The sequence below is a fragment of the Coturnix japonica genome, chromosome 19 (genome assembly GCF_054131305.1).
Source record: "Coturnix japonica strain WE chromosome 19, WE-NBRP24, whole genome shotgun sequence".
NCBI lineage: Eukaryota > Metazoa > Chordata > Aves > Galliformes > Phasianidae > Coturnix > Coturnix japonica.
In genome coordinates this window covers 13217034-13229415 of record NC_140681.1, presented here as the reverse complement: position 1 = coordinate 13229415, position 12382 = coordinate 13217034, and the positions used below count along the sequence as shown (strand labels likewise).

Here is a 12382-nt window from a genome sequence, read left to right as displayed (position 1 = left end):
CTGTTTATTTTGAAACTGCCAAGTTCACATTTATTTCAAATTAGTTTTAGGAAATGGGGTTTTGTTGCCAGTTGGTTTTTTTTTCCAACTGAAAGTATGGTCTCAGCCCAAACAAATATGATCATGTAATAACATTACAGGAAATTTCTGCTTGTCAGTTTTCATTTGGTGTTGTGGCTTAAATGTGTTGCTTGGGAGGGGGAAGGTGCAGCAGTAAAAATTGCAATGGAATTAGAACTTGCAACATAAAACATTCCATTCACATGGCATTTCCTATGCATTTTTAAGTGACGAGTATTTTTGCTCAGTAAGTTTCAGAGATCTAGAAAATGTAAAAATAAGGGAAATCACAGCTGGCAGCAACAATTAAATCTGTGAAGTTGACTTGAGGAGATATGAGTGTTTTTAACTGTAAGGTAGTAAATTGCTCGTGCAACAGAGGAGTACTGAGCAGAGCTGGTATCCACACCTCTCACTTATCCCCTTTCACTATAAAAGTTATCTCCTGTATTGTCTGGCTTTTAGACTTACTTTCCTAGGGTGGGAATAAAGTAGATTAAGGACCATCTGTACAAGGCAAATTCTGTGCATGCAGTTTACCTACATAAAGCCTCTCTGGGTGCACCTCCAGCTTTCTGTTGCTTATAGAAATCATTAAATGGGCTGGGAGGGAAAGCCAATGGTGTGCTGAGGTGCCTGGCAGAAGGTTGGCTGGTTTGGTCCTGAGGATACAGAGCTGCTTCATGGGAGACAGAGTTGCTTGTGCTGCTGCCCCTGACTACATAGAAATGCCTGAAGACCCACAAACTGCTGCTGCTCTTTCATAGTGCTGCCTGTGCTCTAAGTGTTAGCTGTGTGGCTGCTATTCTCCTGGATAGGAGTGATCTAACCCTTGCTTGCAAAAACCATCACTTAGCATACTGACCCTTATCAGGACAGGTTGTGTTTAGTTTCATATTTTCATCAGAAAGGAGCTCTGATTCCTGTGTGTGTTCTGGCTGGAAAGCTCATTTTTTGAGGGATTGTGATGAAAACTCTGTTCTAGCTTTGTGTTTTTTGCCCTATCATGAAGTAGAAAGAAATGATCTTGATTCACCCCTCAATTACATTAATTCATAGCCCTGTAACCCCAGGAGCTATACTGACATATTAATGATGAAACAGAGCATGTGATCAGTTCTCTATTACTGCAAAAGGAGTGTTAAGCCAAAGGTGAGTGAAAACTTTAGAGACTGGTAGCATCTAAATGGAAAAATGCTGTTTGTCCCGGATCCTAGAATGTGTACATCGATGTGATCCAGGTTTTCAGGATTTAACACTGAGTCCTCATTTCAAGTAAAAGTTTCACAAAATCCTTTTGTTGAAGTCATTTCCCATTGCCCCATCCTGGGCACTGATGCTCCTGCTCAGGGCTGTAGTCAGGGCATCTACACGTGGGATCTGCTGCCATGAACACTGGGACTGACCCCCTCCATTTATCCTTAGCCCTCTCACCCAGACTGCTGAGCATAATGGACATCTTGAAGCTTGTTTGCTCTGGGACTCTGGAGTTTATTTCCAATGATAAAAATCTCTTTTTTCCAGCTCCAGTGCAAACAGATTTCAGAAAGCTGTAAGGCCAGCCAAGTGTGCTGAAGTAGGCTCTGGCTCCCATTTGCTCACTGGCATTTTTTGACAGTATTGGAACCTGTTACATTAAAATGGCGTCCTGAGGGCATTGGAAGCTGCAGTATGTGTCTTTGGGGAGATTTGGCAACTTTGAATTCTCAGGCAGGATTTACAAAAGCTACAATAAACCAAGGAAAAACTCATTAAAAACACACTGAAATTGCTTTCATTTACAGTAACCCTTCTCTCACACATCTATGGTTTTAGCTACCAGCAGCAGGCTGAAGTTTTAGCTGGGGAGAGGAGTAGATTACTGAGGGACATATTAGACATGGAAGCATTCACCTACAGTGTGAGATTGAGTTTCTACAAGCATTCAAGGGCACGCACAACTACCTGTTCCCCATATACATAAGTAAACATGTGTTTCTAACCACACTGCTGTACATACACCACGTGCACAGCACCTTTCTGTGGATGCCTCCTGATATGCAAGTGAGTGGCAGGGAGGTGATGGTCAGACTGACCATGTGTGACTCAGTGGGCCCCAGAAAAGCACAGGAGGCTCAGGGTGAGTCTCTGAAAGTCAGTGGTTTTTCTTGTGTTTCCAGAAAGTATGTAATTATCTTTTCTGATCCACCCCGGACTGAATATCTGATAATGCATCTAATGAAACCTATAAGTAGTATTTCATGAAGCTCCCATTCCCTCCCAGGCTCACCAGGGATCATTTTTCCCTTTGAAACACGGCTCATCATTAGGAATCAAAGATGTTTGATATACAAAATAATTCCCCAAATTAGAGTTTGTCAAATGCAGGTTTGCAAATCTCCCTGTGTTCCCCCCCAGCTCTCCCCCCCTTTCCATCTCTCCCTTTAGTTTGATTATTTCTCACAACCGGGGGCAAAATTGTTCTACCCTTTCCCCTCCTGCCTCCTTCCTTTATCTGCCCCCCCCCCCTCCCTGGCTGCAGCTCACTTCTAGGCTCCCCCTGGTAGCTGTGCCCATGCTGGGTGCTCGTGGCCATCCCTGGGGCTCAGAGCAGTGTCTGAGAGGAGCAGGAGGGGACGTGGCTGGTTCTCCCTCCGCCAAGTGCCAGCAAACGGTTAACGGTTTAATACTTTACAAAAAAGTCAAGACAGACTTGTGATTCTTGATGTTAATGAAGGTGTCACACATTGTCTAGAGAAAGTTGTGCCTGGCAATCTTCCTTTTTTCGGATGCCTACACCACTGACATTTCATCTCGCATTCAAAGAGCACTACCTTAATGAAATGCATAATTAACATATTCTAATTGTGCTGAGCGCTGTGATGATTTTGACAGAACTCACTTTCCATGTCTAATTTGATGCTAATTTAATCTGTTCCTCTCCCGCTGACATGACCTTTCTTGATTGAGTTTCACTGAGGAAATTTTTTGATGGATTGATTTATCAGCATTGCGGAGACAACAAAGGCTGTGGGTGCACGACAGAAGCCGGGGCGGGAATGGCCCTCCGTCCTGAACTTTCTGCCTGCAATGTCCTCTTTCCAGAGACTGCTTGTCTGATCTACTGATGGAATTTGAGAAACGTGACATCTGTGTGTGGGTTTGATCTCTGTGATAAATACAGTAAATATCTGATTGTGCTTGTGAATCCTTTGGAAGGAAAACTTCTCCTTCCTGCTGCCCTATGGGGAGCAGGCTGTGCTGACCCCTCCCACCACAGGCACCCAGGGTCCTTGGACCTTTCTTAATTAATCCAGCCGTTTTCTGGGTGAAATGGAAATTGCATTGAAACAGGGCTGTGAAACATCCCATTGCAGCCTCCTCACTGCATCGTTCCATCAAACTTTCTTAAATGTTTTGTATGGAAGTGTGTTTTCTATCCTGTATGTGCATTTTCTAATGTACGCACACAAGCATGCATATATCCATACAGAGGTATAGAAATAATTTATGCACTGTGCATGCTCAATGATATCCCTGCTCAGACGTTGTAGAGGAAGCTTAGTAATCCTCCTGATGTTGTGAAGTATGTTACCTCTATCTCACAGTGCAGAGATGAGCGTGTGCCTGTGGGAACACCCAGATGTGCCATGAATCTCCCACAGGATATCAAATTGTTCAGTTGTTCCATAAAACTCTTCTATATCAGGTGGCCTCTATCCATTGCTTTGTAATTTGACAGTTTCTTTCTATCCTCGCAGCATATCTAGCTGCTTGTGCCGGGTTCTGTACTGGGGGGAAAATGTCCTCCCTGACCCTCACAGTGCTCCCTTTTATCCCCCAAAGCATGAGATTTGAGTTATCTTTGGATGTTATGCTGCAGCTGTTGCTGGTCATAAACTTGAGGAGTTCCTTGTAGTGCATTAGGACGAGCAGCTTTGCTGCTTTGGAAAAAGCAGAGATACCATCTCACTTTAAAGAGAGATCATAATAATATTTAATTGACAACATCATTGAAATGAATGCTGTAAAAGCTAGTCACACAAATCCTTCAGTTTTATGTTTCAACTCACTGCAGACTTCTTCAGAGGAGTTAATGCACACGTGTTCACTTTCTTTAGTAGGTGATGTAATAGCTTCATTTGAAAAAACTTGTTGATAAGTCCTGGATTGTCCATGTTTAAGCTACACTATGCAAAGAATAGATGCTGAAGGGGCAGGGGGAGTGAGTCCAGAGAGCAGAGGGAGCTGATGCTTCCTGCAGGACTTGGAGTGCGTCTTGCACCTTGTGTTGGCAGAGGAGTGGTGTTCTCCCTCTTCTGATGGTCAGGCTGCAGGCAGCACCTGCTTGAGGAAGTACATTCCTTGATGGCGAGGAATCACACCCTTCTATGTTGGGCCTCAGTTTGGTTCTCAAGTTGATGACTTTCTTCTTTTATTTTCTTAAATAACAATAACAAAAAACAAATGAAGAACAAAAAGGGATCTCATCTTTCAATAGAGCCTTTCCTGTCTTTACTTCTGTTCTTTGCCAAAGGATGGGCCAGAGCTAATTATCTCACAGATCCTCTGCTCTGAAAAAGAGAAGCCCTGAGATATTTGGCATTTGTCTATATGTTCTGGCCAAGTCTGTTGGGCAGCTGCATACCGAAATGTGTAAACCACGTTATGACTGTGAAACTATGAGTCATTCGGTGTTATTTACCATTGATACTGGCAGGCGGCCTGATCTGTTACTGTAATTATGTCTCTGTCTCTACCAGTGAGATCAAAAGTACAGAAATTCCAAGTAATAGGACTACAAGTACATGAATAGGGTGAAACTCCAAGCATCTGGATTGGAGAAAAGGATATTGAGTGCACAGTGTAACGAGAGATCAAAGAGGAAGCTAAATCTAATAAAGCAGTAATAACTGGTAAGCTCCACTTCCAACATATGGAGCATCAGAATTTGGTATTAAAATGTTATTTCTTAAGAAATGTTGAGAACATTTGGGCCTGTACTTCTCTAGTCTTGGTATTTCTGCATCCATACATCCATATTTAGGAGATTTAATTTAAAGAAATATTGTTTAAAAAATAATAAGAATAATAAACAAGGCGGTGTGCGGGGGAGAGAAAATAATCCCAAAGAAATTTAGATATTTTCATCTGTGGTCACCTGGGTACTTCTGGTTGTTTTACTGATTAAACCCATAGGACAGAAGGGAGACAATGGAGTCTGCAGCCATGCCTGTTCATCAAATGCTCTTTTTCATTAGTACAGTTCACTTCAATAAAATCCTGGGCACTTTTGATAAGACAGTATTCAAGGAACAAAGCTGTTAGGAAATGACTTGCTCATAAGTTCCAGCAATAATTTTTGGCCTTAGAATATTACTTGGTGTTTTTCATTGTCAGCTGAAAATGAAAATGTAGCATTTCACTTGTAGCCCATTAGAAATGAAGCAAGGCGTGCAGCTCTTTGCAGTTGATCTACAAATTGCACCAGAATACTTCTGTGAACTTTTCATCTGCCAGTACTCCTGGGAGGGAAAAAACAACAACATTCCCAGAAAATGCCCATTAATTTGAATGATTGAATATTCAAGGAGGTTTTATTCTTATCAAGGTTTCTACAGAAGGAAAGTGAAAATTAGTAAAAAAATGTGTTGAGTGTAAATGGAACTTGACTGCTGCATGAAGGAAGGTCCTTAGCACCAAATTCTTTGCAGAAGGATGTATCTCTTGTAAGATGGCTGGGAATAGAAACATTTGGAACATGGAATGGAAAAATTAAGGATAAAAGCAGTGAGTAATTCTGCTGTAACTGCAACTGTATTTTGGTATCCCTGTTCTTTAATTAATTTCTGATATAATTTATAGCTTTTATATTTCCATCTGTGGTAAAGTTAGTATGTAGGCATTGCATAGCATGGCTTGTGGGAGAACTGGAGTTTGGAAAGACATTGGTGACTAGATTAAGCGTGAGCCAGAATAGAAACAGAAGGATAACTTCTTTTTTGGTGGCCCATGGTATAATTTGCATTAGTATTCTTTGTTGTCTGGCTCTTCATCAGCACCCTCTGACATCTTAGAAATGATAGTTACGGCTCTTTTAGCCTCAGATCTTGTTTTAAGAGAGCACTGAAAATGTTTCTACACGGCATAGCCTTAAGGGTTAGACTGTAAAGCATAGTTTGTAGGTCCCTTACAGTGGCTTCCTATTAGGCAATAGACTTATCAAATATGAAAGCACTTGGTATTCTTTCTTCCAAAAAAGGGAAGGAAAAAAAAAAACATCTGGAGAAAACATTATGGCCTTGAATCTGTTCAGATCTGCCCTTTAATTTGGAATGTTTGGATGGATGAAATCACAGGTCTTTATTCATGTCAAAGAAATACAACACTAGGAAGGTAGAGTTGTGTGTATGGCGTGTTTGGACTTAAATTAAGAATTCAATCCCACATCTATAAAAATGAGCTGTATGTGTACATTCTCCACAGCCCCTGAACTTCAAAAGCGAAGGGAGCAGCTGCCTGTATCTGTGAGCATTGCCACTATCCTCAAGAATTGCCACTTTCAAGAAACCCATTAAATAAATAAATAAATATGCTAAATACCACTCCCAGCTGTGGAATCAACAACAAAACAAACAAACAACCAAAATCTTGCGGTGCTGCGATATCTAAAGCAAGCCTTTTTTTCCGAGGCAATATTATTGAGGTGCTGAACAACATTTGATCACTTGCAACCCTTTCAACTGACGTTCTATTATTCACATGTCTCTTTCATTATGCAACAGATGGTGAGTCCTGTCGCTGATTTTTTTTTTTTCTTCAGATTCACAAAACTTCAATGGATTGTAATATGACCCTAAAAACAAGTAAAAAAGAAAATGCATGTTAAGGTTTTATCTTTGATAATAATCCATTGACAGAGAATAACAACTGACCTCCTATAAAGAAAAAGAAAAGGCACGTTTGCCTTATTTTATGAAGAGCATTTGTCTAAAACATTTGACTGAGGTGCAGAATGTGGCCTTCAGCTGAAATGAAAGATGGTCCTTCTGTTGCTACATGAAGCCATATTTGCTGCTGCAAAGTGCAAAAGGATAGGCTGACAAACTGATAGCGTGTCAGGAGCGTAACAAACTTGTATTCATCTCCACAAACATCTGCATATTTATGAAGATTCTGAACCAGAAATGTTTCATTTAGAGGCAAATTTAAGATCGCCATCATCTTGATGTCTGAACTGCTAGAAAGGTCTTTTAATATTGTCCCTCTTTTGGTGTTCGGTCACTTATTAATAGGCAGTTTGTGGTGTTGAAAGACTAGAGAGGGAGTCATAGAGCAATTAAACGTTATGCTCCATATGCTTTTGATGTTTTTTGATCTCAGTCTATACTAACTAGATCCTGAATTATTATGCCATGAGTTATTAGATGAATTAGTTTGCAATAATAAGTGAAATAATAATAACGCTTGTATGCTGATAGATCTTAAAGTCATTTTCACACACAGAGCTCAGTCTGGCGAACACTTGCAATGTCTGATTAACTTAAGGCTTACACACATTCACCCTGCATCTGGGCCAATGGGTCTTTGCCTAGTCATGTGATGAGATGTGCTGCTGAGATGTGATGAGCTTTGGGGCTAAAAAAAAAGGGGGGAATGATTTGGGTGCCAGATGGGAGGCACCTATGGCTTCTATCCTGTAGGAACATATTCTATACCCTTGAATTACAGCCCAGCTCCCTCTGCAAACTGTAGAGCAATTCCTTGGATGGAATACCAAGAGCAATTCTGTTGAGAACCACCATTTCTCCTTTGGCTGAGCAGGAAGCCTAGACTGTTAAGTTATCAGAGTACATAAGCATAGTTAGAGCTATTCGAATTAAGCCTGTAGAAAAATAATAATTAAGATTTGAGAATGAGAATACTTATTTCATTGAATAATTACATCAGCATTATTAATAATACATAATGTTTCACCTGTACGTCATGTCTTCTATAGTACCTCTTTTTGTTTGATGGTAAGTGTTGCAAGGAGTTCAATAGCTGTTCAGGTTTATATATTTCTGTAAAAAAACAGTGTGTACGTACTCAGATTGAGCTGTTTGTTTGTCTTTCAAACAGAATTCCTGGATAGATCAAGCTCAGCCAAGATTTGAATGCTTTGTTTTAACTCTATCTGCTTGCTTTAAGGCACAAGTTAATTGGTATCGCACTATCATCCTTCTGTTGTAAAGCTGATAGTCCAGATATTCCACTGCTGTAAGTCAGCATAAAGCTATTCCATCTTAACCAGCAAAGGGTCTCATTGAATATACATATTTTTGGCAGGAATGGCTCTTTAGACACTATTATAAGTTGGTCTTTCACGTTCTTGCAAAAGTCTTTCAGGCTCTGCCTCTTTGAGTTAGGCGAGCACGAAAGAATCGACGTGAGTCGAACTAAACAAAAAAATCAGCCCCAGTGCCTGCTTCTTGCCAAGAACAGTGCCCCAGAACTAGAGCACTGCTGTGTTTACTGGCCCTTTCATAACACTGTCAGTATCGAAGAGTTGGTAAATACAGAACTCATCCAGGAGGCTGTCAAATTCTTCTGCACTGCTGCACACCCCAAGATGATATGCTAACTCCTCTACCATTTTGCCAGTAAGCTTGAGTTTAAAGGCTGGGTCAAGAACGAATGACACTTTTCCAGTAGGCTGTCCTTCAGGGGAAATGATTTTATTCTTTTTTTTTTCTCAGTTCTGACATGAAAAAGGAGCTATGTAATGCTTCTAATAAAGAACAGCTACATATTTATTATGTATCCCTAGGTTTCTTTATGTCGTCACCTCCAACCCATTGCTAATTCTCAATCACACTTTAATATTTCTGAATCATACATCCTAAGCAGTTTGCAAACATTCTCAAACCACGCCAAGTCTATTTGTATTAAAGTAGCCTTCTAGAAAGCTTGCAAAACAAAACAGTCCTGGTCCTTATGAGCCTTCAGGCCGAATAGTGAGGCTGATGGAGTGGGCAGCAGCACAAGAGATGGAACGGTTTGCCAGGGGCAAGCTAGAAATCAGGCATGGGATGAAGAGTAGACCCTGCATCTCCTTTGTTGTAGGTGAACACTTACTCCCCTGACCACAGGGCTTCCTAGCAGCTGGTACTCCTTGTTATAAGATTGCAGTGTGGCTTCAACTGCAATTTACTCAAAGATCAAATCTACAAGAGCCACACTGGAATTCTGTCCTGCGACTAACTGGATCCAAATGACAGTCAGCTGTTGGTCTCTGGGTTGGTGCTTAAAGGTAGAATTTTTGTTGTATTAGAAGTGAATCTTTCATATCCCTTAACATGGAAGTATTAAAACCCAGGGAGGTGTTGTTCTGTGGTTAGCTGTTATTTGACACTTTGGGGTGTAATGCCTCCTGATCAGCACTGCCAGCCTGCCGGACAGTTAGACAGATTTTAAAATGGATTGTGTGCCAGAGAGAGTGCATAAAGCACTGTTTCAGTTTCCTGCTCCAAGTCTGCTTGCTGATTATATCATCCTTCGTGTCAGGGAAAGACGTGATGTACAGTGTGAGTGACTGTGGATCATTTCCACCCATTCTGGGGAAAAAAAAAAAAACAGACAAAAAGAGGGACATGTATTGCAGCAGCCGAGGTGAATTTGACGTTCCTGGAAATGTGCAGTAACATAATCTGCTTCTTTTGCTGAGTTCCTCTACTACAGTAGGCTTTGTTGGCATCATTAGCCTCCATGGTAGCATCCTCCAGAGGGAATTCAACAGAGATGAAATACAAAAACTGCTTTAAAATGATAAGTCACAAATAGGATCTGCCACCAGGCATTATAAACAAAACTAGACACAAGAGACTCATAAAAAAATTAAAGAGTAAAGTAACAGAGAAAAACCCAAATCTTCCTGACTACAATCTCATTTGCACACCTGATTTGTTTGCACAGCATCCAGTATACAACGAGCACAAAGGCAGTAAAAAAAACCCTCAGCCAAATGACCAACACAATGGCCATTGATTCAGGCACTAATTTAGCAGCTTTCATATCTGTTAACGCGACATGTATTTGCAGCTCTGCTTCACAACGTTTGTAAATTTGCTGCATGTGTGTATTGCTAAAATTTGGATTTAGCAGCCCTTGTAACAAAAAGGGAGAGTCTGGGGGGGAGCGGGGGAGAGTATCTGGGGAAAATGTTTTTTTGAGGTTTAGGGTCTGCAGTTGTGCGATGAATTGTATCTGCTGGTAAGGAGTAACAGTAGAACTAATCGATGTATTGACTGCATCGCCAATAGCCCTGTGATATGAGAGTGATGTATTTCTCCTGACGCATTTATTTCACAATAATGCAAACACCAACTTCTGACCTACAAACATAAATTGATATTTCAGCATATGTGGGCTCTGGTTCCTGTAGGGCTTCTTTCCAGACTGACTGTTGTCTTTGTCTTTTGGGATCTTGGGTATTTTTTTGATAGTTTTGATCTTAGTTATCTGTGGGATTTTAATAATTTTTCTGCCTGTTCTTAAAGGAAATAGTTTAGTTATTTTTTTTCTGCACCTTGCTCTCGAGGACAGGAAAAGCCAAATCACTGTGTGAAGAAATCTCTGACATTCAGAAGTATTTTTCTGAGTAAAGTTTCCACTTAAATTCTCCTGTTTTTGTTGCTCAGAAAACGTGAAATCCCTCACATCCCTCTCGGTTAGAAAATATTTAAGGTTCATTCCCCAAATTTTAGTGTCACCTGATTTATCTCCTATACCTCCATTGAGAAGTGTCATTCCCAAGTTATGAATGTTCTGCAGCCTGACTCCACTCATTTGTACTCTCATGGAAATCATTTGCAAGTGAGTGACGTCTACACCTAAAGAATGAATCCTGATGCATTTCTGCTTTGTGTCTGCCATTGTCGTTTCCATGTTCCTTGTGGCAAATAACAAGTGGAGTGATTGGAAGTGCAGTGGTGATGCAGTGCCAGACATGAGCCACTCGTGTGATATCACTAACACTGGTTAAGTTGGGGGATCCGGTTTCTGATGTATGTGGGCAAAGTTGGCCCCTGGATAGTCCTGTCTAACCATGTGTGCTTCACAGTAAATGAGAAGCAGGCAGGATGCCAGGAGAACATAGCCATAGGTGGATGATGTAACTGCTTGCCAATTCCAAAGGGCCAGCATGCCTCAGAGACTTTCATAGTCAGCCTTTTCAAGTGGGAGTGTAAAGTCAAGAGTGCAAGCTTATAAGCTTGGGAGTGTGGTATTTATTACATTTACATTTCTGAATCTTGGTGCTGTGCTTTGGGAAAGTCAAGTGAGCGCCTCAGCTGCTGCTCAGCCTTGAACTGTGAACTGCTGTTCTCACTGTCCTCGTGTTAAGGATGTGCAAGGGTAATTAACTTCAGGTCTCCCCAGAAAACAGTAGTTCCAGTTCATGGAAAAACTTCGAGTTTTTACATGTGTGTTTTATTTCCCTCAGTATGAAACCAACATCACCAAAAATAATACTGGGGGGAAAAAAATCATGGGTCGTTTCAGAAGTGTAAGTGGTCAAGTAGCTCTATCTGGGAGAGATGCACTCAGTGTGATCCTCTGATTTAGGCAGAGTGAGATCTGAACCTCAGACTGCTGATGTTATTATGTGCTCTGACCAGTCAGCTAACTCGAGGTCTCTGAGCTCTACTTTGGCTTAACCTGAAAACTGCTAATTGCAGCTAAAATGTCATCAAGATGCAGGAGACATATTTCCAACAATCAGTTTTTCTTAGAGACACACAATAGAAGTGGACAGTACTGTGTGTCCAGATTTAACTCTGCAGTTCTGCTAAAGGCTTGCTGTGGTGGTAACAAATTGTGCAGAGAAGTGTTGTTGAAGTGTTTTTTTGTAAGATAACTTGAGCAAATATTGATACCGCTGTGCGGGAGCTGCATTTTAAAATATTATCTGGTATGCTTTGTGAAATTATGCATCAAATACCTCAGTATCACAGACTTAGTGTGAAGTTAAGGCCAATTCAAGTAAACTTGAGATCTTAGTCTCTAAGGACTGCTCCTCAGTCAACATAGACTTGCTATCTATTTCTGCTGCTAGCACGTTCTTCTGCATGCCTGGAAATGCTGGTTTTAGACCCAAAGGATGACACTAACAGTCACCACGTGATCCTGTGTGTGACTTATGTAAGGTTTGCATTGTGGTTTCATCACATCATTTGGATGGAATTCTGACCTCAGGGCTGCTACTGGAGCATGCACCAACCTCCCTCTTCCACTCAGTCGAATACGTTTGGATGTGGTGAATGTGCAGTGGCTGCAGCTGCTGTCAGGAACTGCTGGGCATTCA

At 41.1% G+C, this 12382-nt stretch overlaps 1 protein-coding gene across 5 annotated transcripts in view; it reads left to right on the top strand.

Moving 5' to 3' along the window:
* TSHZ2 (teashirt zinc finger homeobox 2) overlaps window positions 1-12382 on the top strand; it is a 204157-nt gene that overhangs the window by 157153 nt on the left and 34622 nt on the right. The window lies entirely within an intron of this gene.